The sequence below is a fragment of the Vulpes vulpes genome, chromosome 12 (assembly GCF_048418805.1).
Source record: "Vulpes vulpes isolate BD-2025 chromosome 12, VulVul3, whole genome shotgun sequence".
NCBI lineage: Eukaryota > Metazoa > Chordata > Mammalia > Carnivora > Canidae > Vulpes > Vulpes vulpes.
Genome location: NC_132791.1, coordinates 74,078,209 through 74,104,476, shown reverse-complemented (window position 1 = coordinate 74,104,476; position 26,268 = coordinate 74,078,209).

Genomic DNA, 26,268 nt, shown 5'->3' with positions numbered 1-26,268 from the left:
TGCTTCCTTGTGCGAGCTGAGGTCCGGGCAGGACCCTCCCGAATCCTGACTGCCCGTAGACATAGGTCCCAGCATTCTTATGTTAGGCGCCGGAGGAGGTTTTGTGAAGAGCGGGTGGAAGTGACAGGATTCTCCTCAAGTGTATCTGATCTCAAAACAGACATTGCAAACGTCCTTGTTCAATGAGAGTGTAGCTAGGTTCTAGCTCCCATCAAAGGGTATGGGAGACATCTGCCTGCAAAGCATACACACTTCCGAGAGTTGAGCTTATGGACTATCCCTCCCACATCCTGCCTGCATGTACACCGCTCTCGTAACAGGCCTAGCCCTGATGCGTGCCTGAAGTGTTGTGAGAGGTAAGTGGAAAGTCCCGGCCCACAAGACTAGTGCATCCAAGCTCAATCCAGCGATTTCCTAGTATTCCCTGTGTGAACCAGGCGCTACATCCTAAGTGCCATATGAGAGAAGCTAGCTGAACGCCTTGTCCAAAAGCAACTTACTTCAGACAGTTGAGCTCACCCTCAGTCCCTCACAGTTGCACACTGCCTGCAGAAAGCGTTTCTAACATCTGCATCAGAGCCGTTTGTCAGAGGCTTGTGAGACGCAAGTGGAATAAGCAGACCTGGATGGTGTCTCCAGCTGCAGTGGAGTTGTATTCTGCGCACCTCCTGGCATAGAACACTGTTACGTTCGGAGTGCCCGAGGAACGCAGCTAGTTGAAAGCTGGCTTGCAGGCGTGCTTCCTTCTGCGAGCTGAGTTCAGGGCAGGACCTCCCGCATACTGACTCCCCGTAGACATAGGTCCCAGCTTCCTTATGTTAGGCGCCAGAAGAGGTTGTGTGAAGAGCGTGTGGAAGTGACAGGATTCTCCTCAAGTGTATCAGATCTCAATACAGACATTGCAAACGTCCTTGTTCTTTGAGAGTGTAGCTCCCTTCAAAGGGTATGGGAGACATCTGCCTCCAAAGCATACACACTTCCGAGAGTTGAGCTTATGGACTGTCCCTCCCACATCCTGCCTGCATGTACACCGCGCTCCTAACAGGCCTAGCCCCGGTGCGTGCCTGAAGTGTTGTGAGAGGTAAATGGAAAGTCCCGGCCCACAAGACTAGTGCATCCAAGCTCAATCCAGCGATTTCCTAGTATTCCCTGTGTGACCCAGGTGCTACATCCTAAGTGCCATACGAGAGAAGCTAGCTGAACGCCTTGTATAGAAGCAACTTACTTCGGACAGTTGAGCTAATCCTCAGTCCCTCACAGTTGCACACTGCCTGCAGAAAGAGTTTCTAACATCTGCACCAGAGCCGTTTGTCAGAGGCTTGTGAGACGCAAGTGGAATAAGCAGACCTGGATGGTGTCTCCAGCTGCAGTGGAGTTGTATTCTGCGTACCTCCTGGCGTAGAACACTGTTACGTTCTCAGTGCTCGAGGAACGCAGCTAGTTGAAAGCTGGCTTGCAGGCGTGCTTCCTTCTGCGAGCTGAGTTCAGGGCTGGACCTCCCGCATCCTGACTCCCCGTAGACATAGGTCCCAGCTTCCTTGTGTTAGGCGCCAGAAGAGGTTTTGTGAATAGCATGTGGAAGTGACAGGATTCTCCTCAAGTGTATCTGATCTCAATACAGACATTGCAAACGTCCTTGTTCAATGAGAGTGTACTTTGGTCCTAGCTCCCATCAAAGTGTCTAGAAGACATCTTCCTGCAAAGCATACACACTTCCGAGAGTAGAGCTTATGGACTATCCCTCCCACATCCTGCCTGCAGGTACACCGCGCTAACAGGCCTAGCCCCGATGCGTGCCTGAGGTGTTGTGAGAGGTAAGTGGAAAGTCCCGGCCAACAAGACTAGTGCATCCAAGCTCAATCCAGCGATTTCCTAGTATTCCCTGTGTGACCCAGGTGCTACATCCTAAGAGCCATACGAGAGAAGCTAGCTGAACGCCTTGTCCAGGAACAACTTACTTCGGAGAGTGGAGCTACCCTCAGTCCCTCACAGTTTCACACTGCCTGCGGAAAGAGTTTCCAACATCTGCACCTCGGCGGTTTGTCAGAGGCTTGTGAGACGCAAGTGGAATAAGCAGACCTGGATGGTGTCTCCAGCTGCAGTGGAGTGGTATTCTGGGTACCTCCAGGCTGAGAGTACTGCTACGTTCTCAGTTCCCTAAGAACGCAGCTAGTTGAAAGCTGGCCTGCAGGCATGCTTCCTTGTGCGAGCTGAGGTCAGGGCAGGACCCTCCCGAATCCTGACTGCCCGTAGACATAGGTCCCAGCATTCTTATGTTAGGCGCCGGAGGAGGTTTTGTGAAGAGCGGGTGGAAGTGACAGGATTCTCCTCAAGTGTATCTGATCTCAATACAGACATTGCAAACGTCCTTGTTCAATGAGAGTGTAGCTAGGTTCTAGCTCCCATCAAAGGGTATGGGAGACATCTGCCTGCAAAGCATACACACTTCCGAGAGTTGAGCTTATGGACTATCCCTCCCACATCCTGCCTGCATGTACACCGCGCTCGTAACAGGCCTAGCCCTGATGCGTGCCTGAAGTGTTGTGAGAGGTAAGTGGAAAATCCCGGCCCACAAGACTAGTGCATCCAAGCTCAATCCAGCGATTTCCTAGTATTCCCTGTGTGACCCAGGTGCTACATCCTAAGTGCCATACGAGAGAAGCTAGCTGAACGCCTTGTACAGAAGCAACTTACTTCGGACAGTTGAGCTCACCCTCAGTCCCTCACAGTTGCACACTGCCTGCAGAAAGCGTTTCTAACATCTGCATCAGAGCCGTTTGTCAGAGGCTTGTGAGACGCAAGTGGAATAAGCAGACCTGGATGGTGTCTCCAGCTGCAGTGGAGTTGTATTCTGCGCACCTCCTGGCATAGAACACTGTTACGTTCGGAGTGCTCGAGGAACGCAGCTAGTTGAAAGCTGGCTTGCAGGCGTGCTTCCTTCTGCGAGCTGAGTTCAGGGCAGGACCTCCCGCATACTGACTCCCCGTAGACATAGGTCCCAGCTTCCTTATGTTAGGCGCCAGAAGAGGTTGTGTGAAGAGCGTGTGGAAGTGACAGGATTCTCCTCAAGTGTATCAGATCTCAATATAGACATTGCAAACGTCCTTGTTCTTTGAGAGTGTAGCTCCCTTCAAAGGGTATGGGAGACATCTGCCTCCAAAGCATACACACTTCCGAGAGTTGAGCTTATGGACTGTCCCTCCCACATCCTGCCTGCATGTACACCACGCTCCTAACAGGCCTAGCTCCGGTGCGTGCCTGAAGTGTTGTGAGAGGTAAATGGAAAATCCCGGCCCACAAGACTAGTGCATCCAAGCTCAATCCAGCGATTTCCTAGTATTCCCTGTGTGAACCAGGTGCTACATCCTAAGTGCCATACGAGAGAAGCTAGCTGAACGCCTTGTATAAAGCAACTTACTTCGGACAGTTGAGCTAATCCTCAGTCCCTCACAGTTGCACACTGCCTGCAGAAAGAGTTTCTAACATCTGCACCAGAGCCGTTTGTCAGAGGCTTGTGAGACGCAAGTGGAATAAGCAGACCTGGATGGTGTCTCCAGCTGCAGTGGAGTTGTATTCTGCGTACCTCCTGGCGTAGAACACTGTTACGTTCTCAGTGCTCGAGGAACGCAGCTAGTTGAAAGCTGGCTTGCAGGCGTGCTTCCTTCTGCGAGCTGAGTTCAGGGCTGGGCCTCCCGCATCCTGACTCCCCGTAGACATAGGTCCCAGCTTCCTTGTGTTAGGCGCCAGAAGAGGTTGTGTGAATAGCATGTGGAAGTGACAGGATTCTCCTCAAGTGTATCTGATCTCAATACAGACATTGCAAACGTCTTTGTTCAATGAGAGTGTACTTTGGTCCTAGCTCCCATCAAAGTGTCTAGAAGACATCTTCCTGCAAAGCATACACACTTCCGAGAGTAGAGCTTATGGACTATCCCTCCCACATCCTGCCTGCAGGTACACCGCGCTAACAGGCCTAGCCCCGATGCGTGCCTGAGGTGTTGTGAGAGGTAAGTGGAAAGTCCCGGCCAACAAGACTAGTGCATCCAAGCTCAATCCAGCGATTTCCTAGTATTCCCTGTGTGACCCAGGTGCTACATCCTAAGAGCCATACGAGAGAAGCTAGCTGAACGCCTTGTCCAGAAACAACTTACTTCAGAGAGTGGAGCTACCCTCAGTCCCTCACAGTTTCCCAGTGCCTGCGGAAAGAGTTTCCAACATCTGCACCTCGGCGGTTTGTCAGAGGCTTGTGAGACGCAAGTGGAATAAGCAGACCTGGATGGTGTCTCCAGCTGCAGTGGAGTGGTATTCTGGGTACCTCCAGGCTGAGAGTACTGCTACGTTCTCAGTTCCCTAAGAACGCAGCTAGTTGAAAGCTGGCCTGCAGGCATGCTTCCTTGTGCGAGCTGAGGTCAGGGCAGGACCCTCCCGAATCCTGACTGCCCGTAGACATAGGTCCCAGCATTCTTATGTTAGGCGCCGGAGGAGGTTTTGTGAAGAGCGGGTGGAAGTGACAGGATTCTCCTCAAGTGTATCTGATCTCAATACAGACATTGCAAACGTCCTTGTTCAATGAGAGTGTAGCTAGGTTCTAGCTCCCATCAAAGGGTATGGGAGACATCTGCCTGCAAAGCATACACACTTCCGAGAGTTGAGCTTATGGACTATCCCTCCCACATCCTGCCTGCATGTACACCGCGCTCGTAACAGGCCTAGCCCTGATGCGTGCCTGAAGTGTTGTGAGAGGTAAGTGGAAAGTCCCGGCCCACAAGACTAGTGCATCCAAGCTCAATCCAGCGATTTCCTAGTATTCCCTGTGTGAACCAGGCGCTACATCCTAAGTGCCATATGAGAGAAGCTAGCTGAACGCCTTGTCCAAAAGCAACTTACTTCAGACAGTTGAGCTCACCCTCAGTCCCTCACAGTTGCACACTGCCTGCAGAAAGCGTTTCTAACATCTGCATCAGAGCCGTTTGTCAGAGGCTTGTGAGACGCAAGTGGAATAAGCAGACCTGGATGGTGTCTCCAGCTGGAGTGGAGTTGTATTCTGCGCACCTCCTGGCATAGAACACTGTTACGTTCGGAGTGCCCGAGGAACGCAGCTAGTTGAAAGCTGGCTTGCAGGCGTGCTTCCTTCTGCGAGCTGAGTTCAGGGCAGGACCTCCCGCATACTGACTCCCCGTAGACATAGGTCCCAGCTTCCTTACGTTAGGCGCCAGAAGAGGTTGTGTGAAGAGCGTGTGGAAGTGACAGGATTCTCCTCAAGTGTATCAGATCTCAATACAGACATTGCAAACGTCCTTTTTCTTTGAGAGTGTAGCTCCCTTCAAAGGGTATGGGAGACATCTGCCTCCAAAGCATACACACTTCCGAGAGTTGAGCTTATGGACTGTCCCTCCCACATCCTGCCTGCATGTACACTGCGCTCCTAACAGGCCTAGCCCCGGTGCGTGCCTGAAGTGTTGTGAGAGGTAAATGGAAAGTCCCGGCCCACAAGACTAGTGCATCCAAGCTCAATCCAGCGATTTCCTAGTATTCCCTGTGTGACCCAGGTGCTACATCCTAAGTGCCATACGAGAGAAGCTAGCTGAACGCCTTGTATAGAAGCAACTTACTTCGGACAGTTGAGCTAATCCTCAGTCCCTCACAGTTGCACACTGCCTGCAGAAAGAGTTTCTAACATCTGCACCAGAGCCGTTTGTCAGAGGCTTGTGAGACGCAAGTGGAATAAGCAGACCTGGATGGTGTCTCCAGCTGCAGTGGAGTTGTATTCTGCGTACCTCCTGGCGTAGAACACTGTTACGTTCTCAGTGCTCGAGGAACGCAGCTAGTTGAAAGCTGGCTTGCAGGCGTGCTTCCTTCTGCGAGCTGAGTTCAGGGCTGGACCTCCCGCATCCTGACTCCCCGTAGACATACGTCCCAGCTTCCTTGTGTTAGGCGCCAGAAGAGGTTGTGTGAATAGCATGTGGAAGTGACAGGATTCTCCTCAAGTGTATCTGATCTCAATACAGACTTTGCAAACGTCTTTGTTCAATGAGAGTGTACTTTGGTCCTAGCTCCCATCAAAGTGTCTAGAAGACATCTTCCTGCAAAGCATACACACTTCCGAGAGTAGAGCTTATGGACTATCCCTCCCACATCCTGCCTGCAGGTACACCGCGCTAACAGGCCTAGCCCCGATGCGTGCCTGAGGTGTTGTGAGAGGTAAGTGGAAAGTCCCGGCCAACAAGACTAGTGCATCCAAGCTCAATCCAGCGATTTCCTAGTATTCCCTGTGTGACCCAGGTGCTACATCCTAAGAGCCATACGAGAGAAGCTAGCTGAACGCCTTGTCCAGAAACAACTTACTTCGGAGAGTGGAGCTACCCTCAGTCCCTCACAGTTTCACACTGCCTGCGGAAAGAGTTTCCAACATCTGCACCTCGGCGGTTTGTCAGAGGCTTGTGAGACGCAAGTGGAATAAGCAGACCTGGATGGTGTCTCCAGCTGCAGTGGAGTGGTATTCTGGGTACCTCCAGGCTGAGAGTACTGCTACGTTCTCAGTTCCCTAAGAACGCAGCTAGTTGAAAGCTGGCCTGCAGGCATGCTTCCTTGTGCGACCTGAGGTCAGGGCAGGACCCTCCCGAATCCTGACTGCCCGTAGACATAGGTCCCAGCATTCTTATGTTAGGCGCCGGAGGAGGTTTTGTGAAGAGCGGGTGGAAGTGACAGGATTCTCCTCAAGTGTATCTGATCTCAATACAGACATTGCAAACGTCCTTGTTCAATGAGAGTGTAGCTAGGTTCTAGCTCCCATCAAAGGGTATGGGAGACATCTGCCTGCAAAGCATACACACTTCCGAGAGTTGAGCTTATGGACTATCCCTCCCACATCCTGCCTGCATGTACACCGCGCTCGTAACAGGCCTAGCCCTGATGCGTGCCTGAAGTGTTGTGAGAGGTAAGTGGAAAGTCCCGGCCCACAAGACTAGTGCATCCAAGCTCAATCCAGCGATTTCCTAGTATTCCCTGTGTGAACCAGGCGCTACATCCTAAGTGCCATATGAGAGAAGCTAGCTGAACGCCTTGTCCAAAAGCAACTTACTTCGGAGAGTTGAGCTCACCCTCAGTCCCTCACAGTTGCATACTGCCTGCAGAAAGAGTTTCCAACATCTGCAGCACAGCCGTTTGTCAGAGGTTTGTGAGACGCAAGTGGAAAGAGCAGACCTGGATGGTGTCTCCAGCTGCAGTGGAGTTGTATTCTGCGTACCACCTGCCTTAGAACACTTTAACGTTCTCAGTGCTCGAGGAACGCACCTAGTTGAAAGCTGGCTTGTAGGCGTGCTTCCTTCTGCGAGCTGAGTTCAGGGCAGGACCTCCAGCATCCTGACTCCCGGTAGGCATAGGGCCCAGCATTCTTATGTCGGGCGCCTGAGGATGTTGTGTGAAGAGCGTGTGGAAGGGACAGGATTCTCCTCAAGTGTATCAGATCTCAATACAGACATTGCAAACGTCCTTCTTCAATGAGAGTGTAGCTTGGTCCTAGCTCCCATCAAAGTGTCTAGCAGACATCTGCCTGCAAAGCATACACACTTCCGAGAGTAGAGCTTATGGACTGTCCCTCCCACATCCTGCCTGCATGTACACCGCGCTCCTAAAAGGCCTAGCCCCGATGTGTGCCTGAAGTGTTGTGAGAGGTACGTGGAAAGTCCCGCCCCACAAGACTAGTGCATCCAAGCTCAATCCAGCGATTTCCTAGTATTCCCTGTGTGACCCAGGTGCTACATCCTAAGTGCCATACGAGAGAAGCTAGCTGAACGCCTTGTACAGAAGCAACTTACTTCGGACAGTTGAGCTCACCCTCAGTCCCTCACAGTTGCACACTGCCTGCAGAAAGCGTTTCTAACATCTGCATCAGAGCCGTTTGTCAGAGGCTTGTGAGACGCAAGTGGAATAAGCAGACCTGGATGGTGTCTCCAGCTGCAGTGGAGTTGTATTCTTCGCACCTCCTGGCATAGAACACTGTTACGTTCGGAGTGCTCGAGGAACGCAGCTAGTTGAAAGCTGGCTTGCAGGCGTGCTTCCTTCTGCGAGCTGAGTTCAGGGCAGGACCTCCCGCATACTGACTCCCCGTAGACATAGGTCCCAGCTTCCTTATGTTAGGCACCAGAAGAGGTTGTGTGAAGAGCGTGTGGAAGTGACAGGATTCTCCTCAAGTGTATCAGATCTCAATACAGACATTGCAAACGTCCTTGTTCTTTGAGAGTGTAGCTCCCTTCAAAGGGTATGGGAGACATCTGCCTCCAAAGCATACACACTTCCGAGAGTTGAGCTTATGGACTGTTCCTCCCACATCCTGCCTGCCTGTACACCGCGCTCCTAACAGGCCTAGCCCCGGTGCGTGCCTGAAGTGTTGTGAGAGGTAAATGGAAAGTCCCGGCCCACAAGACTAGTGCATCCAAGCTCAATCCAGCGATTTCCTAGTATTCCCTGTGTGACCCAGGTGCTACATCATAAGTGCCATACGAGAGAAGCTAGCTGAACGCCTTGTATAGAAGCAACTTACTTCGGACAGTTGAGCTAACCCTCAGTCCCTCACAGTTGCACACTGCCTGCAGAAAGTGTGTCTAACATCTGCACCAGAGCCGTTTGTCAGAGGCTTGTGAGACGCAAGTGGAATAAGCAGACCTGGATGGTGTCTCCAGCTGCAGTGGAGTTGTATTCTGCGCACCTCCTGGCGTAGAACACTGTTACGTTCTCAGTGCTCGAGGAACGCAGCTAGTTGAAAGCTGGCTTGCAGGCGTGCTTCCTTCTGCGAGCTGAGTTCAGGGCTGGACCTCCCGCATCCTGACTCCCCGTAGACATACGTCCCAGCTTCCTTGTGTTAGGCGCCAGAAGAGGTTGTGTGAATAGCATGTGGAAGTGACAGGATTCTCCTCAAGTGTATCTGATCTCAATACAGACATTGCAAACGTCTTTGTTCAATGAGAGTGTACTTTGGTCCTAGCTCCCATCAAAGTGTCTAGAAGACATCTTCCTGCAAAGCATACACACTTCCGAGAGTAGAGCTTATGGACTATCCCTCCCACATCCTGCCTGCAGGTACACCGCGCTAACAGGCCTAGCCCCGATGCGTGCCTGAGGTGTTGTGAGAGGTAAGTGGAAATTCCCGGCCAACAAGACTAGTGCATCCAAGCTCAATCCAGCGATTTCCTAGTATTCCCTGTGTGACCCAGGTGCTACATCCTAAGAGCCATACGAGAGAAGCTAGCTGAACGCCTTGTCCAGAAACAACTTACTTCGGAGAGTGGAGCTACCCTCAGTCCCTCACAGTTTCACACTGCCTGCGGAAAGAGTTTCCAACATCTGCACCTCGGCGGTTTGTCAGAGGCTTGTGAGACGCAAGTGGAATAAGCAGACCTGGATGGTGTCTCCAGCTGCAGTGGAGTGGTATTCTGGGTACCTCCAGGCTGAGAGTACTGCTACGTTCTCAGTTCCCTAAGAACGCAGCTAGTTGAAAGCTGGCCTGCAGGCATGCTTCCTTGTGCGAGCTGAGGTCAGGGCAGGACCCTCCCGAATCCTGACTGCCCGTAGACATAGGTCCCAGCATTCTTATGTTAGGCGCCGGAGGAGGTTTTGTGAAGAGCGGGTGGAAGTGACAGGATTCTCCTCAAGTGTATCTGATCTCAATACAGACATTGCAAACGTCCTTGTTCAATGAGAGTGTAGCTAGGTTCTAGCTCCCATCAAAGGGTATGGGAGACATCTGCCTGCAAAGCATACACACTTCCGAGAGTTGAGCTTATGGACTATCCCTCCCACATCCTGCCTGCATGTACACCGCGCTCGTAACAGGCCTAGCCCTGATGCGTGCCTGAAGTGTTGTGAGAGGTAAGTGGAAAGTCCCGGCCCACAAGACTAGTGCATCCAAGCTCAATCCAGCGATTTCCTAGTATTCCCTGTGTGAACCAGGCGCTACATCCTAAGTGCCATATGAGAGAAGCTAGCTGAACGCCTTGTCCAAAAGCAACTTACTTCGGAGAGTTGAGCTCACCCTCAGTCCCTCACAGTTGCATACTGCCTGCAGAAAGAGTTTCCAACATCTGCAGCACAGCCGTTTGTCAGAGGTTTGTGAGACGCAAGTGGAAAGAGCAGACCTGGATGGTGTCTCCAGCTGCAGTGGAGTTGTATTCTGCGTACCACCTGCCTTAGAACACTTTAACGTTCTCAGTGCTCGAGGAACGCACCTAGTTGAAAGCTGGCTTGTAGGCGTGCTTCCTTCTGCGAGCTGAGTTCAGGGCAGGACCTCCAGCATCCTGACTCCCGGTAGGCATAGGGCCCAGCATTCTTATGTCGGGCGCCTGAGGATGTTGTGTGAAGAGCGTGTGGAAGGGACAGGATTCTCCTCAAGTGTATCAGATCTCAATACAGACATTGCAAACGTCCTTGTTCAATGAGAGTGTAGCTTGGTCCTAGCTCCCATCAAAGTGTCTAGCAGACATCTGCCTGCAAAGCATACACACTTCCGAGAGTAGAGCTTATGGACTGTCCCTCCCACATCCTGCCTGCATGTACACCGCGCTCCTAAAAGGCCTAGCCCCGATGTGTGCCTGAAGTGTTGTGAGAGGTACGTGGAAAATCCCGCCCCACAAGACTAGTGCATCCAAGCTCAATCCAGCGATTTCCTAGTATTCCCTGTGTGACCCAGGTGCTACATCCTAAGTGCCATACGAGAGAAGCTAGCTGAACGCCTTGTACAGAAGCAACTTACTTCGGACAGTTGAGCTCACCCTCAGTCCCTCACAGTTGCACACTGCCTGCAGAAAGCGTTTCTAACATCTGCATCAGAGCCGTTTGTCAGAGGCTTGTGAGACGCAAGTGGAATAAGCAGACCTGGATGGTGTCTCCAGCTGCAGTGGAGTTGTATTCTTCGCACCTCCTGGCATAGAACACTGTTACGTTCGGAGTGCTCGAGGAACGCAGCTAGTTGAAAGCTGGCTTGCAGGCGTGCTTCCTTCTGCGAGCTGAGTTCAGGGCAGGACCTCCCGCATACTGACTCCCCGTAGACATAGGTCCCAGCTTCCTTATGTTAGGCGCCAGAAGAGGTTGTGTGAAGAGCGTGTGGAAGTGACAGGATTCTCCTCAAGTGTATCAGATCTCAATACAGACATTGCAAACGTCCTTGTTCTTTGAGAGTGTAGCTCCCTTCAAAGGGTATGGGAGACATCTGCCTCCAAAGCATACACACTTCCGAGAGTTGAGCTTATGGACTGTTCCTCCCACATCCTGCCTGCCTGTACACCGCGCTCCTAACAGGCCTAGCCCCGGTGCGTGCCTGAAGTGTTGTGAGAGGTAAATGGAAAGTCCCGGCCCACAAGACTAGTGCATCCAAGCTCAATCCAGCGATTTCCTAGTATTCCCTGTGTGACCCAGGTGCTACATCATAAGTGCCATACGAGAGAAGCTAGCTGAACGCCTTGTATAGAAGCAACTTACTTCGGACAGTTGAGCTAACCCTCAGTCCCTCACAGTTGCACACTGCCTGCAGAAAGTGTTTCTAACATCTGCACCAGAGCCGTTTGTCAGAGGCTTGTGAGACGCAAGTGGAATAAGCAGACCTGGATGGTGTCTCCAGCTGCAGTGGAGTTGTATTCTGCGTACCTCCTGGCGTAGAACACTGTTACGTTCTCAGTGCTCGAGGAACGCAGCTAGTTGAAAGCTGGCTTGCAGGCGTGCTTCCTTCTGCGAGCTGAGTTCAGGGCTGGACCTCCCGCATCCTGACTCCCCGTAGACATAGGTCCTTGCTTCCTTGTGTTAGGCGCCAGAAGAGGTTGTGTGAATAGCATGTGGAAGTGACAGGATTCTCCTCAAGTGTATCTGATCTCAATACAGACATTGCAAACGTCTTTGTTCAATGAGAGTGTACTTTGGTCCTAGCTCCCATCAAAGTGTCTAGAAGACATCTTCCTGCAAAGCATACACACTTCCGAGAGTAGAGCTTATGGACTATCCCTCCCACATCCTGCCTGCAGGTACACCGCGCTAACAGGCCTAGCCCCGATGCGTGCCTGAGGTGTTGTGAGAGGTAAGTGGAAATTCCCGGCCAACAAGACTAGTGCATCCAAGCTCAATCCAGCGATTTCCTAGTATTCCCTGTGTGACCCAGGTGCTACATCCTAAGAGCCATACGAGAGAAGCTAGCTGAACGCCTTGTCCAGAAACAACTTACTTCGGAGAGTGGAGCTACCCTCAGTCCCTCACAGTTTCACACTGCCTGCGGAAAGAGTTTCCAACATCTGCACCTCGGCGGTTTGTCAGAGGCTTGTGAGACGCAAGTGGAATAAGCAGACCTGGATGGTGTCTCCAGCTGCAGTGGAGTGGTATTCTGGGTACCTCCAGGCTGAGAGTACTGCTACGTTCTCAGTTCCCTAAGAACGCAGCTAGTTGAAAGCTGGCCTGCAGGCATGCTTCCTTGTGCGAGCTGAGGTCAGGGCAGGACCCTCCCGAATCCTGACTGCCCGTAGACATAGGTCCCAGCATTCTTATGTTAGGCGCCGGAGGAGGTTTTGTGAAGAGCGGGTGGAAGTGACAGGATTCTCCTCAAGTGTATCTGATCTCAATACAGACATTGCAAACGTCCTTGTTCAATGAGAGTGTAGCTAGGTTCTAGCTCCCATCAAAGGGTATGGGAGACATCTGCCTGCAAAGCATACACACTTCCGAGAGTTGAGCTTATGGACTATCCCTCCCACATCCTGCCTGCATGTACACCGCGCTCGTAACAGGCCTAGCCCTGATGCGTGCCTGAAGTGTTGTGAGAGGTAAGTGGAAAATCCCGGCCCACAAGACTAGTGCATCCAAGCTCAATCCAGCGATTTCCTACTATTCCCTGTGTGACCCAGGTGCTACATCCTAAGTGCCATACGAGAGAAGCTAGCTGAACGCCTTGTACAGAAGCAACTTACTTCGGACAGTTGAGCTCACCCTCAGTCCCTCACAGTTGCACACTGCCTGCAGAAAGCGTTTCTAACATCTGCATCAGAGCCGTTTGTCAGAGGCTTGTGAGACGCAAGTGGAATAAGCAGACCTGGATGGTGTCTCCAGCTGCAGTGGAGTTGTATTCTGCGCACCTCCTGGCATAGAACACTGTTACGTTCGGAGTGCTCGAGGAACGCAGCTAGTTGAAAGCTGGCTTGCAGGCGTGCTTCCTTCTGCGAGCTGAGTTCAGGGCAGGACCTCCCGCATACTGACTCCCCGTAGACATAGGTCCCAGCTTCCTTATGTTAGGCGCCAGAAGAGGTTGTGTGAAGAGCATGTGGAAGTGACAGGATTCTCCTCAAGTGTATCAGATCTCAATATAGACATTGCAAACGTCCTTGTTCTTTGAGAGTGTAGCTCCCTTCAAAGGGTATGGGAGACATCTGCCTCCAAAGCATACACACTTCCGAGAGTTGAGCTTATGGACTGTCCCTCCCACATCCTGCCTGCATGTACACTGCGCTCCTAACAGGCCTAGCCCCGGTGCGTGCCTGAAGTGTTGTGAGAGGTAAATGGAAAGTCCCGGCCCACAAGACTAGTGCATCCAAGCTCAATCCAGCGATTTCCTAGTATTCCCTGTGTGACCCAGGTGCTACATCCTAAGTGCCATACGAGAGAAGCTAGCTGAACGCCTTGTATAGAAGCAACTTACTTCGGACAGTTGAGCTAATCCTCAGTCCCTCACAGTTGCACACTGCCTGCAGAAAGAGTTTCTAACATCTGCACCAGAGCCGTTTGTCAGAGGCTTGTGAGACGCAAGTGGAATAAGCAGACCTGGATGGTGTCTCCAGCTGCAGTGGAGTTGTATTCTGCGTACCTCCTGGCGTAGAACACTGTTACGTTCTCAGTGCTCGAGGAACGCAGCTAGTTGAAAGCTGGCTTGCAGGCGTGCTTCCTTCTGCGAGCTGAGTTCAGGGCTGGACCTCCCGCATCCTGACTCCCCGTAGACATACGTCCCAGCTTCCTTGTGTTAGGCGCCAGAAGAGGTTGTGTGAATAGCATGTGGAAGTGACAGGATTCTCCTCAAGTGTATCTGATCTCAATACAGACTTTGCAAACGTCTTTGTTCAATGAGAGTGTACTTTGGTCCTAGCTCCCATCAAAGTGTCTAGAAGACATCTTCCTGCAAAGCATACACACTTCCGAGAGTAGAGCTTATGGACTATCCCTCCCACATCCTGCCTGCAGGTACACCGCGCTAACAGGCCTAGCCCCGATGCGTGCCTGAGGTGTTGTGAGAGGTAAGTGGAAAGTCCCGGCCAACAAGACTAGTGCATCCAAGCTCAATCCAGCGATTTCCTAGTATTCCCTGTGTGACCCAGGTGCTACATCCTAAGAGCCATACGAGAGAAGCTAGCTGAACGCCTTGTCCAGAAACAACTTACTTCGGAGAGTGGAGCTACCCTCAGTCCCTCACAGTTTCACACTGCCTGCGGAAAGAGTTTCCAACATCTGCACCTCGGCGGTTTGTCAGAGGCTTGTGAGACGCAAGTGGAATAAGCAGACCTGGATGGTGTCTCCAGCTGCAGTGGAGTGGTATTCTGGGTACCTCCAGGCTGAGAGTACTGCTACGTTCTCAGTTCCCTAAGAACGCAGCTAGTTGAAAGCTGGCCTGCAGGCATGCTTCCTTGTGCGACCTGAGGTCAGGGCAGGACCCTCCCGAATCCTGACTGCCCGTAGACATAGGTCCCAGCATTCTTATGTTAGGCGCCGGAGGAGGTTTTGTGAAGAGCGGGTGGAAGTGACAGGATTCTCCTCAAGTGTATCTGATCTCAATACAGACATTGCAAACGTCCTTGTTCAATGAGAGTGTAGCTAGGTTCTAGCTCCCATCAAAGGGTATGGGAGACATCTGCCTGCAAAGCATACACACTTCCGAGAGTTGAGCTTATGGACTATCCCTCCCACATCCTGCCTGCATGTACACCGCGCTCGTAACAGGCCTAGCCCTGATGCGTGCCTGAAGTGTTGTGAGAGGTAAGTGGAAAGTCCCGGCCCACAAGACTAGTGCATCCAAGCTCAATCCAGCGATTTCCTAGTATTCCCTGTGTGAACCAGGCGCTACATCCTAAGTGCCATATGAGAGAAGCTAGCTGAACGCCTTGTCCAAAAGCAACTTACTTCGGAGAGTTGAGCTCACCCTCAGTCCCTCACAGTTGCATACTGCCTGCAGAAAGAGTTTCCAACATCTGCAGCACAGCCGTTTGTCAGAGGTTTGTGAGACGCAAGTGGAAAGAGCAGACCTGGATGGTGTCTCCAGCTGCAGTGGAGTTGTATTCTGCGTACCACCTGCCTTAGAACACTTTAACGTTCTCAGTGCTCGAGGAACGCACCTAGTTGAAAGCTGGCTTGTAGGCGTGCTTCCTTCTGCGAGCTGAGTTCAGGGCAGGACCTCCAGCATCCTGACTCCCGGTAGGCATAGGGCCCAGCATTCTTATGTCGGGCGCCTGAGGATGTTGTGTGAAGAGCGTGTGGAAGGGACAGGATTCTCCTCAAGTGTATCAGATCTCAATACAGACATTGCAAACGTCCTTCTTCAATGAGAGTGTAGCTTGGTCCTAGCTCCCATCAAAGTGTCTAGCAGACATCTGCCTGCAAAGCATACACACTTCCGAGAGTAGAGCTTATGGACTGTCCCTCCCACATCCTGCCTGCATGTACACCGCGCTCCTAAAAGGCCTAGCCCCGATGTGTGCCTGAAGTGTTGTGAGAGGTACGTGGAAAGTCCCGCCCCACAAGACTAGTGCATCCAAGCTCAATCCAGCGATTTCCTAGTATTCCCTGTGTGACCCAGGTGCTACATCCTAAGTGCCATACGAGAGAAGCTAGCTGAACGCCTTGTACAGAAGCAACTTACTTCGGACAGTTGAGCTCACCCTCAGTCCCTCACAGTTGCACACTGCCTGCAGAAAGCGTTTCTAACATCTGCATCAGAGCCGTTTGTCAGAGGCTTGTGAGACGCAAGTGGAATAAGCAGACCTGGATGGTGTCTCCAGCTGCAGTGGAGTTGTATTCTTCGCACCTCCTGGCATAGAACACTGTTACGTTCGGAGTGCTCGAGGAACGCAGCTAGTTGAAAGCTGGCTTGCAGGCGTGCTTCCTTCTGCGAGCTGAGTTCAGGGCAGGACCTCCCGCATACTGACTCCCCGTAGACATAGGTCCCAGCTTCCTTATGTTAGGCACCAGAAGAGGTTGTGTGAAGAGCGTGTGGAAGTGACAGGATTCTCCTCAAGTGTATCAGATCTCAATACAGACATTGCAAACGTCCTTGTTCTTTGAGAGTGTAGCTCCCTTCAAAGGGTATGGGAGACATCTGCCTCCAAAGCATACACACTTCCGAGAGTTGAGCTTATGGACTGTTCCTCCCACATCCTGCCTGCCTGTACACCGCGCTCCTAACAGGCCTAGCCCCGGTGCGTGCCTGAAGTGTTGTGAGAGGTAAATGGAAAGTCCCGGCCCACAAGACTAGTGCATCCAAGCTCAATCCAGCGATTTCCTAGTATTCCCTGTGTGACCCAGGTGCTACATCATAAGTGCCATACGAGAGAAGCTAGCTGAACGCCTTGTATAGAAGCAACTTACTTCGGACAGTTGAGCTAACCCTCAGTCCCTCACAGTTGCACACTGCCTGCAGAAAGTGTGTCTAACATCTGCACCAGAGCCGTTTGTCAGAGGCTTGTGAGACGCAAGTGGAATAAGCAGACCTGGATGGTGTCTCCAGCTGCAGTGGAGTTGTATTCTGCGCACCTCCTGGCGTAGAACACTGTTACGTTCTCAGTGCTCGAGGAACGCAGCTAGTTGAAAGCTGGCTTGCAGGCGTGCTTCCTTCTGCGAGCTGAGTTCAGGGCTGGACCTCCCGCATCCTGACTCCCCGTAGACATAGGTCCTTGCTTCCTTGTGTTAGGCGCCAGAAGAGGTTGTGTGAATAGCATGTGGAAGTGACAGGATTCTCCTCAAGTGTATCTGATCTCAATACAGACATTGCAAACGTCTTTGTTCAATGAGAGTGTACTTTGGTCCTAGCTCCCATCAAAGTGTCTAGAAGACATCTTCCTGCAAAGCATACACACTTCCGAGAGTAGAGCTTATGGACTATCCCTCCCACATCCTGCCTGCAGGTACACCGCGCTAACAGGCCTAGCCCCGATGCGTGCCTGAGGTGTTGTGAGAGGTAAGTGGAAATTCCCGGCCAACAAGACTAGTGCATCCAAGCTCAATCCAGCGATTTCCTAGTATTCCCTGTGTGACCCAGGTGCTACATCCTAAGAGCCATACGAGAGAAGCTAGCTGAACGCCTTGTCCAGAAACAACTTACTTCGGAGAGTGGAGCTACCCTCAGTCCCTCACAGTTTCACACTGCCTGCGGAAAGAGTTTCCAACATCTGCACCTCGGCGGTTTGTCAGAGGCTTGTGAGACGCAAGTGGAATAAGCAGACCTGGATGGTGTCTCCAGCTGCAGTGGAGTGGTATTCTGGGTACCTCCAGGCTGAGAGTACTGCTACGTTCTCAGTTCCCTAAGAACGCAGCTAGTTGAAAGCTGGCCTGCAGGCATGCTTCCTTGTGCGAGCTGAGGTCAGGGCAGGACCCTCCCGAATCCTGACTGCCCGTAGACATAGGTCCCAGCATTCTTATGTTAGGCGCCGGAGGAGGTTTTGTGAAGAGCGGGTGGAAGTGACAGGATTCTCCTCAAGTGTATCTGATCTCAATACAGACATTGCAAACGTCCTTGTTCAATGAGAGTGTAGCTAGGTTCTAGCTCCCATCAAAGGGTATGGGAGACATCTGCCTGCAAAGCATACACACTTCCGAGAGTTGAGCTTATGGACTATCCCTCCCACATCCTGCCTGCATGTACACCGCGCTCGTAACAGGCCTAGCCCTGATGCGTGCCTGAAGTGTTGTGAGAGGTAAGTGGAAAGTCCCGGCCCACAAGACTAGTGCATCCAAGCTCAATCCAGCGATTTCCTAGTATTCCCTGTGTGAACCAGGCGCTACATCCTAAGTGCCATATGAGAGAAGCTAGCTGAACGCCTTGTCCAAAAGCAACTTACTTCGGAGAGTTGAGCTCACCCTCAGTCCCTCACAGTTGCATACTGCCTGCAGAAAGAGTTTCCAACATCTGCAGCACAGCCGTTTGTCAGAGGTTTGTGAGACGCAAGTGGAAAGAGCAGACCTGGATGGTGTCTCCAGCTGCAGTGGAGTTGTATTCTGCGTACCACCTGCCTTAGAACACTTTAACGTTCTCAGTGCTCGAGGAACGCACCTAGTTGAAAGCTGGCTTGTAGGCGTGCTTCCTTCTGCGAGCTGAGTTCAGGGCAGGACCTCCAGCATCCTGACTCCCGGTAGGCATAGGGCCCAGCATTCTTATGTCGGGCGCCTGAGGATGTTGTGTGAAGAGCGTGTGGAAGGGACAGGATTCTCCTCAAGTGTATCAGATCTCAATACAGACATTGCAAACGTCCTTGTTCAATGAGAGTGTAGCTTGGTCCTAGCTCCCATCAAAGTGTCTAGCAGACATCTGCCTGCAAAGCATACACACTTCCGAGAGTAGAGCTTATGGACTGTCCCTCCCACATCCTGCCTGCATGTACACCGCGCTCCTAAAAGGCCTAGCCCCGATGTGTGCCTGAAGTGTTGTGAGAGGTACGTGGAAAATCCCGCCCCACAAGACTAGTGCATCCAAGCTCAATCCAGCGATTTCCTAGTATTCCCTGTGTGACCCAGGTGCTACATCCTAAGTGCCATACGAGAGAAGCTAGCTGAACGCCTTGTACAGAAGCAACTTACTTCGGACAGTTGAGCTCACCCTCAGTCCCTCACAGTTGCACACTGCCTGCAGAAAGCGTTTCTAACATCTGCATCAGAGCCGTTTGTCAGAGGCTTGTGAGACGCAAGTGGAATAAGCAGACCTGGATGGTGTCTCCAGCTGCAGTGGAGTTGTATTCTTCGCACCTCCTGGCATAGAACACTGTTACGTTCGGAGTGCTCGAGGAACGCAGCTAGTTGAAAGCTGGCTTGCAGGCGTGCTTCCTTCTGCGAGCTGAGTTCAGGGCAGGACCTCCCGCATACTGACTCCCCGTAGACATAGGTCCCAGCTTCCTTATGTTAGGCGCCAGAAGAGGTTGTGTGAAGAGCGTGTGGAAGTGACAGGATTCTCCTCAAGTGTATCAGATCTCAATACAGACATTGCAAACGTCCTTGTTCTTTGAGAGTGTAGCTCCCTTCAAAGGGTATGGGAGACATCTGCCTCCAAAGCATACACACTTCCGAGAGTTGAGCTTATGGACTGTTCCTCCCACATCCTGCCTGCCTGTACACCGCGCTCCTAACAGGCCTAGCCCCGGTGCGTGCCTGAAGTGTTGTGAGAGGTAAATGGAAAGTCCCGGCCCACAAGACTAGTGCATCCAAGCTCAATCCAGCGATTTCCTAGTATTCCCTGTGTGACCCAGGTGCTACATCATAAGTGCCATACGAGAGAAGCTAGCTGAACGCCTTGTATAGAAGCAACTTACTTCGGACAGTTGAGCTAACCCTCAGTCCCTCACAGTTGCACACTGCCTGCAGAAAGTGTTTCTAACATCTGCACCAGAGCCGTTTGTCAGAGGCTTGTGAGACGCAAGTGGAATAAGCAGACCTGGATGGTGTCTCCAGCTGCAGTGGAGTTGTATTCTGCGTACCTCCTGGCGTAGAACACTGTTACGTTCTCAGTGCTCGAGGAACGCAGCTAGTTGAAAGCTGGCTTGCAGGCGTGCTTCCTTCTGCGAGCTGAGTTCAGGGCTGGACCTCCCGCATCCTGACTCCCCGTAGACATAGGTCCTTGCTTCCTTGTGTTAGGCGCCAGAAGAGGTTGTGTGAATAGCATGTGGAAGTGACAGGATTCTCCTCAAGTGTATCTGATCTCAATACAGACATTGCAAACGTCTTTGTTCAATGAGAGTGTACTTTGGTCCTAGCTCCCATCAAAGTGTCTAGAAGACATCTTCCTGCAAAGCATACACACTTCCGAGAGTAGAGCTTATGGACTATCCCTCCCACATCCTGCCTGCAGGTACACCGCGCTAACAGGCCTAGCCCCGATGCGTGCCTGAGGTGTTGTGAGAGGTAAGTGGAAATTCCCGGCCAACAAGACTAGTGCATCCAAGCTCAATCCAGCGATTTCCTAGTATTCCCTGTGTGACCCAGGTGCTACATCCTAAGAGCCATACGAGAGAAGCTAGCTGAACGCCTTGTCCAGAAACAACTTACTTCGGAGAGTGGAGCTACCCTCAGTCCCTCACAGTTTCACACTGCCTGCGGAAAGAGTTTCCAACATCTGCACCTCGGCGGTTTGTCAGAGGCTTGTGAGACGCAAGTGGAATAAGCAGACCTGGATGGTGTCTCCAGCTGCAGTGGAGTGGTATTCTGGGTACCTCCAGGCTGAGAGTACTGCTACGTTCTCAGTTCCCTAAGAACGCAGCTAGTTGAAAGCTGGCCTGCAGGCATGCTTCCTTGTGCGAGCTGAGGTCAGGGCAGGACCCTCCCGAATCCTGACTGCCCGTAGACATAGGTCCCAGCATTCTTATGTTAGGCGCCGGAGGAGGTTTTGTGAAGAGCGGGTGGAAGTGACAGGATTCTCCTCAAGTGTATCTGATCTCAATACAGACATTGCAAACGTCCTTGTTCAATGAGAGTGTAGCTAGGTTCTAGCTCCCATCAAAGGGTATGGGAGACATCTGCCTGCAAAGCATACACACTTCCGAGAGTTGAGCTTATGGACTATCCCTCCCACATCCTGCCTGCATGTACACCGCGCTCGTAACAGGCCTAGCCCTGATGCGTGCCTGAAGTGTTGTGAGAGGTAAGTGGAAAATCCCGGCCCACAAGACTAGTGCATCCAAGCTCAATCCAGCGATTTCCTACTATTCCCTGTGTGACCCAGGTGCTACATCCTAAGTGCCATACGAGAGAAGCTAGCTGAACGCCTTGTACAGAAGCAACTTACTTCGGACAGTTGAGCTCACCCTCAGTCCCTCACAGTTGCACACTGCCTGCAGAAAGCGTTTCTAACATCTGCATCAGAGCCGTTTGTCAGAGGCTTGTGAGACGCAAGTGGAATAAGCAGACCTGGATGGTGTCTCCAGCTGCAGTGGAGTTGTATTCTGCGCACCTCCTGGCATAGAACACTGTTACGTTCGGAGTGCTCGAGGAACGCAGCTAGTTGAAAGCTGGCTTGCAGGCGTGCTTCCTTCTGCGAGCTGAGTTCAGGGCAGGACCTCCCGCATACTGACTCCCCGTAGACATAGGTCCCAGCTTCCTTATGTTAGGCGCCAGAAGAGGTTGTGTGAAGAGCGTGTGGAAGTGACAGGATTCTCCTCAAGTGTATCAGATCTCAATATAGACATTGCAAACGTCCTTGTTCTTTGAGAGTGTAGCTCCCTTCAAAGGGTATGGGAGACATCTGCCTCCAAAGCATACACACTTCCGAGAGTTGAGCTTATGGACTGTCCCTCCCACATCCTGCCTGCATGTACACCACGCTCCTAACAGGTCTAGCTCCGGTGCGTGCCTGAAGTGTTGTGAGAGGTAAATGGAAAATCCCGGCCCACAAGACTAGTGCATCCAAGCTCAATCCAGCGATTTCCTAGTATTCCCTGTGTGACCCAGGTGCTACATCCTAAGTGCCATACGAGAGAAGCTAGCTGAACGCCTTGTACAGAAGCAACTTACTTCGGACAGTTGAGCTCACCCTCAGTCCCTCACAGTTGCACACTGCCTGCAGAAAGCGTTTCTAACATCTGCATCAGAGCCGTTTGTCAGAGGCTTGTGAGACGCAAGTGGAATAAGCAGACCTGGATGGTGTCTCCAGCTGCAGTGGAGTTGTATTCTGCGCACCTCCTGGCATAGAACACTGTTACGTTCGGAGTGCTCGAGGAACGCAGCTAGTTGAAAGCTGGCTTGCAGGCGTGCTTCCTTCTGCGAGCTGAGTTCAGGGCTGGACCTCCCGCATCCTGACTCCCCGTAGACATAGGTCCCAGCTTCCTTGTGTTAAGCGCCAGAAGAGGTTGTGTGAATAGCATGTGGAAGTGACAGGATTCTCCTCAAGTGTATCTGATCTCAATACAGACATTGCAAACGTCCTTGTTCAATGAGAGTGTAGCTAGGTTCTAGCTCCCATCAAAGGGTATGGGAGACATCTGCCTGCAAAGCATACACACTTCCGAGAGTTGAGCTTATGGACTATCCCTCCCACATCCTGCCTGCATGTACACCGCGCTCGTAACAGGCCTAGCCCTGATGCGTGCCTGAAGTGTTGTGAGAGGTAAGTGGAAAGTCCCGGCCCACAAGACTAGTGCATCCAAGCTCAATCCAGCGATTTCCTAGTATTCCCTGTGTGAACCAGGCGCTACATCCTAAGTGCCATATGAGAGAAGCTAGCTGAACGCCTTGTCCAAAAGCAACTTACTTCGGAGAGTTGAGCTCACCCTCAGTCCCTCACAGTTGCATACTGCCTGCAGAAAGAGTTTCCAACATCTGCAGCACAGCCGTTTGTCAGAGGTTTGTGAGACGCAAGTGGAAAGAGCAGACCTGGATGGTGTCTCCAGCTGCAGTGGAGTTGTATTCTGCGTACCACCTGCCTTAGAACACTTTAACGTTCTCAGTGCTCGAGGAACGCACCTAGTTGAAAGCTGGCTTGTAGGCGTGCTTCCTTCTGCCAGCTGAGTTCAGGGCAGGACCTCCAGCATCCTGACTCCCGGTAGGCATAGGTCCCAGCATTCTTATGTCGGGCGCCTGAGGATGTTGTGTGAAGAGCGTGTGGAGGGGACAGGATTCTCCTCAAGTGTATCAGATCTCAATACAGACATTGCAAACGTCCTTGTTCAATGAGAGTGTAGCTTGGTCCTAGCTCCCATCAAAGTGTCTAGCAGACATCTGCCTGCAAAGCATACACACTTCCGAGAGTAGAGCTTATGGACTGTCCCTCCCACATCCTGCCTGCATGTACACCGCGCTCCTAAAAGGCCTAGCCCCGATGTGTGCCTGAAGTGTTGTGAGAGGTACGTGGAAAATCCCGCCCCACAAGACTAGTGCATCCAAGCTCAATCCAGCGATTTCCTAGTATTCCCTGTGTGACCCAGGTGCTACATCCTAAGAGCCATACGAGAGAAGCTAGCTGAACGCCTTGTACAGAAACAACTTACTTCGGAGAGTGGAGCTACCCTCAGTCCCTCACAGTTTCACACTGCCTGCGGAAAGAGTTTCCAACATCTGCACCTCGGCGGTTTGTCAGAGGCTTGTGAGACGCAAGTGGAATAAGCAGACCTGGATGGTGTCTCCAGCTGCAGTGGAGTGGTATTCTGGGTACCTCCAGGCTGAGAGTACTGCTACGTTCTCAGTTCCCTAAGAACGCAGCTAGTTGAAAGCTGGCCTGCAGGCATGCTTCCTTGTGCGACCTGAGGTCAGGGCAGGACCCTCCCGAATCCTGACTGCCCGTAGACATAGGTCCCAGCATTTTTATGTTAGGCGCCGGAGGAGGTTTTGTGAAGAGCGGGTGGAAGTGACAGGATTCTCCTCAAGTGTATCTGATCTCAATACAGACATTGCAAACGTCCTTGTTGAATGAGAGTGTAGCTAGGTTCTAGCTCCCATCAAAGGGTATGGGAGACATCTGCCTGCAAAGCATACACACTTCCGAGAGTTGAGCTTATGGACTATCCCTCCCACATCCTGCCTGCATGTACACCGCGCTCGTAACAGGCCTAGCCCTGATGCGTGCCTGAAGTGTTGTGAGAGGTAAGTGGAAAGTCCCGGCCCACAAGACTAGTGCATCCAAGCTCAATCCAGCGATTTCCTAGTATTCCCTGTGTGAACCAGGCGCTACATCCTAAGTGCCATATGAGAGAAGCTAGCTGAACGCCTTGTCCAAAAGCAACTTACTTCGGAGAGTTGAGCTCACCCTCAGTCCCTCACAGTTGCATACTGCCTGCAGAAAGAGTTTCCAACATCTGCAGCACAGCCGTTTGTCAGAGGTTTGTGAGACGCAAGTGGAAAGAGCAGACCTGGTTGGTGTCTCCAGCTGCAGTGGAGTTGTATTCTGCGTACCACCTGCCTTAGAACACTTTAACGTTCTCAGTGCTCGAGGAACGCACCTAGTTGAAAGCTGGCTTGTAGGCGTGCTTCCTTCTGCGAGCTGAGTTCAGGGCAGGACCTCCAGCATCCTGACTCCCGGTAGGCATAGGGCCCAGCATTCTTATGTCGGGCGCCTGAGGATGTTGTGTGAAGAGCGTGTGGAAGGGACAGGATTCTCCTCAAGTGTATCAGATCTCAATACAGACATTGCAAACGTCCTTGTTCAATGAGAGTGTAGCTTGGTCCTAGCTCCCATCAAAGTGTCTAGCAGACATCTGCCTGCAAAGCATACACACTTCCGAGAGTAGAGCTTATGGACTGTCCCTCCCACATCCTGCCTGCATGTACACCGCGCTCCTAAAAGGCCTAGCCCCGATGTGTGCCTGAAGTGTTGTGAGAGGTACGTGGAAAATCCCGCCCCACAAGACTAGTGCATCCAAGCTCAATCCAGCGATTTCCTAGTATTCCCTGTGTGACCCAGGTGCTACATCCTAAGTGCCATACGAGAGAAGCTAGCTGAACGCCTTGTACAGAAGCAACTTACTTCGGACAGTTGAGCTCACCCTCAGTCCCTCACAGTTGCACACTGCCTGCAGAAAGCGTTTCTAACATCTGCATCAGAGCCGTTTGTCAGAGGCTTGTGAGACGCAAGTGGAATAAGCAGACCTGGATGGTGTCTCCAGCTGCAGTGGAGTTGTATTCTGCGCACCTCCTGGCATAGAACACTGTTACGTTCGGAGTGCTCGAGGAACGCAGCTAGTTGAAAGCTGGCTTGCAGGCGTGCTTCCTTCTGCGAGCTGAGTTCAGGGCAGGACCTCCCGCATACTGACTCCCCGTAGACATAGGTCCCAGCTTCCTTATGTTAGGCGCCAGAAGAGGTTGTGTGAAGAGCGTGTGGAAGTGACAGGATTCTCCTCAAGTGTATCAGATCTCAATACAGACATTGCAAACGTCCTTGTTCTTTGAGAGTGTAGCTCCCTTCAAAGGGTATGGGAGACATCTGCCTCCAAAGCATACACACTTCCGAGAGTTGAGCTTATGGACTGTTCCTCCCACATCCTGCCTGCCTGTACACCGCGCTCCTAACAGGCCTAGCCCCGGTGCGTGCCTGAAGTGTTGTGAGAGGTAAATGGAATGTCCCGGCCCACAAGACTAGTGCATCCAAGCTCAATCCAGCGATTTCCTAGTATTCCCTGTGTGACCCAGGTGCTACATCATAAGTGCCATACGAGAGAAGCTAGCTGAACGCCTTGTATAGAAGCAACTTACTTCGGACAGTTGAGCTAACCCTCAGTCCCTCACAGTTGCACACTGCCTGCAGAAAGTGTTTCTAACATCTGCACCAGAGCCGTTTGTCAGAGGCTTGTGAGACGCAAGTGGAATAAGCAGACCTGGATGGTGTCTCCAGCTGCAGTGGAGTTGTATTCTGCGTACCTCCTGGCGTAGAACACTGTTACGTTCTCAGTGCTCGAGGAACGCAGCTAGTTGAAAGCTGGCTTGCAGGCGTGCTTCCTTCTGCGAGCTGAGTTCAGGGCTGGACCTCCCGCATCCTGACTCCCCGTAGACATAGGTCCTTGCTTCCTTGTGTTAGGCGCCAGAAGAGGTTGTGTGAATAGCATGTGGAAGTGACAGGATTCTCCTCAAGTGTATCTGATCTCAATACAGACATTGCAAACGTCTTTGTTCAATGAGAGTGTACTTTGGTCCTAGCTCCCATCAAAGTGTCTAGAAGACATCTTCCTGCAAAGCATACACACTTCCGAGAGTAGAGCTTATGGACTATCCCTCCCACATCCTGCCTGCAGGTACACCGCGCTAACAGGCCTAGCCCCGATGCGTGCCTGAGGTGTTGTGAGAGGTAAGTGGAAATTCCCGGCCAACAAGACTAGTGCATCCAAGCTCAATCCAGCGATTTCCTAGTATTCCCTGTGTGACCCAGGTGCTACATCCTAAGAGCCATACGAGAGAAGCTAGCTGAACGCCTTGTCCAGAAACAACTTACTTCGGAGAGTGGAGCTACCCTCAGTCCCTCACAGTTTCACACTGCCTGCGGAAAGAGTTTCCAACATCTGCACCTCGGCGGTTTGTCAGAGGCTTGTGAGACGCAAGTGGAATAAGCAGACCTGGATGGTGTCTCCAGCTGCAGTG